Source organism: Suricata suricatta, chromosome X (assembly GCF_006229205.1).
Source record: "Suricata suricatta isolate VVHF042 chromosome X, meerkat_22Aug2017_6uvM2_HiC, whole genome shotgun sequence".
NCBI classification, from domain to species: domain Eukaryota; kingdom Metazoa; phylum Chordata; class Mammalia; order Carnivora; family Herpestidae; genus Suricata; species Suricata suricatta.
Genome location: NC_043717.1, coordinates 38,719,247 through 38,721,898, shown reverse-complemented (window position 1 = coordinate 38,721,898; position 2,652 = coordinate 38,719,247).

The window sequence follows — 2,652 nt, the reverse complement described above, 5'->3', positions numbered from 1 at the left end:
GAACAGGGGAGAGGCAGAGAGGGAGAGGGAAAGAGAAAATCCCAAGCAGGCTCCACACTGTCAGCATGCAGCTTGACATGGGGCTCGATCTTATGAACCATGAGATCACGACCTGAGCTGAAATCAAGAGTTAGACACTTTCCCGGCTGAGCCACCCAGCTGCTCCTTCCACGTGGCTGAATTTTCCATTGTGCGTGTATATAGCTATTTCTATGTATCTCAAGCTATCTATCTCTCTATCTATATTATATTTTCTTCAGCCATTCATCTATTGACAGACACTTGTTTCCCTATCTTGGCTTTTACGAATAATGCTGCAATAAACATGGGAACAAAGATAGATCTTTGAGATCCTGCTTTCATTTTCTTTGCATAAATATCCAGAGGTAGAATTTCTGGATCATACGGTAGTCCTATTTTTAATTTTCTGACTGACCGCCGTTAACTGTTTTCCATAGTGCCTGTATCGGTTTACATTCCCACCAACAGAGCACAAGTGTTCCTTTTACTCCACACCCTTGTCCACATTTGTTATCCCTTGTCTGTTTAACGGTAGCCTTTCTAACAGGTGTGATAGCTCACTGTGGTCTAGATTTTTCATGTGGAAGCTCAGGACTCCAGAGTGGAGAGCAAGCATGTGAGAGTGAGTCAGGCAGGTACTAGGATTGTCTCTTACGACTTGGTTTCACAAGTTACGTGGTCTCTATTGCCATATTCTATTCGTTGAGGCAGTCACAAGAGTCCACTGAAGTTCAAGGGGGGAGGGAACACAGATACCGCCTCTTGATGGGGGGGTGGCAAAGTTATGGAAGGGGCATGTGAAATTGGAAATATGGTTGTGGGCATTTTTTGGAAATACAATCTACCGCAAGTACTAAGAAGGCTGCAGAGGGGTGCCTGGGTGGCTCAGTTGGTTGGGAGTCCAATTCTTAGTTTTGGCTCAGGTCATGATCTCACGGTTTCATGAATTCGAGCTCCGCTTCAGGCTCTGTGCTGGCAGCGTGGAGCCTGCTTGGGATTTTCTGTCTCCCTCTCTCTCTGCCTCTCCCCCACTCACGCTGTCTCTGTCTCTCTTCAAAAATAAATAAACTAAAAAAAAAGTCTGCAGAAAGAAGTGCTTTACAGGAACCCAAGAGGATGTAATATTAAATATTATGATCAATATCACCAATTTTCAGCAAACGTGGATTTTAGTGAGTCTCCAGAAATTAGTTTTCCTGTTGTATAAGTTTTTCTGTGACTCTCTAGGTTTTCAGTGCTTGCAATTTCTTTGGGAACCTGCATGGAACTTCAAGGAATATGGGCCTTTGCAAGGGCTGGGTGATAGTCTGGATGAATAGGAACGATGGTAGCTAAAATCCTGATGAAGAGATTCCCCTGCTTTAAAGAAGGTACTAAGCCACTTGGCAGAGTGTTCACCCAGAAGGGAACCAGGAAGTCGGCAGTGCTCCAAATAGCTTTCCTACCCAATGCTATCCCTACCCTATGTTTATTACTCTTTTTAGTTAAGCATTGCTGTGCTTAATAAGTTCTCTTAAAAATGCAAACTCCTCTGGGAGAGAAAACATGAACAGTTGGTATGAATTTCAGAGAAGTTCAACAAACACCAGCACAGCGTCAGGCACTGGGGATTCAGTGATTAAGGATTCCATCTCTCTAGGGTCACCTGGTTTGCTCAGTAGGTAGAGCATGTGACTCTTAACCTCAGGGTTGTAAGATCGATCCTCATGTTGGGTGTAGAGATTACTTTAAAAAAACTCTTAAGAAAAGAATTCAATCTCTCTTTTCTCCCTTGACCAGGGGAACAAGGTGGATTGCAAATTCTAGTTCGCAAGGAATTGTTCCGGAGCCTACTTTATTATTTTTTTTTCCAGAGTTGTCCTGAGAATCATCCAAAAACTCTCGGGCTACCAGCTCAACATAAAAGGATCACCAGGGTCATCCCCACCCACACCCCCTGCTGCTATCTACCTACCAGGAATGGCAAGTGTTTGGTTCCTTCTGGTTCAACCTTGTTCCCCAAAGAGGGTTAGTTACACAGTCCAGGATAAGAAGTCAGTCTATTCCCCAAGTGGTTATAGAGATATTTTAATGCTTGCACTCCATTCCAACCCCTTATCAGTCCTCACTTGGGCACAGACTTGGAGCCAAGGTTTGAATGAAGCCTGGCAGAGTCTGGGAAGCCCCGAAAACTGTAAGGCACTGTAAGAATCGTGGAAAGTGGTGCAGGGGGGTAACGTTGCTTCGCGAATCTTCTCTTCGCCCAGGCCCCCCTCTTTCCTTGGCTCAGGGCAGCCACCCTCTGGCATGAGATCGAACACTTGGCGGTGGCCCTGGAGACAGGACTGCAGACCGCGCGGACCGCGCGAATCCAAACTGAAGCTCCTGCCACGCACCGGCGACCTCTGGCGTCGCGTTTAGGAAGCGCGGCGGCGACAGCCCAGGAACGGCCCTGGGACCTCAGACGGCCTGGCCAGGTGCGCCAGGACGTGGTGAGGCGCGCAGGGAGGCAAGGGGCCCGAGGCCGGGTCCCCTGAGTTGGACGGCCACGGCGAGGTCGGCTTGGGCGACCCAGGGGGCGCTCGGCGCGGTGCGGCGCGGCTGGGGGCAGAACAGGTGCGCGGGCGGGGGGCGGTGCTTGGGGATCCTGCG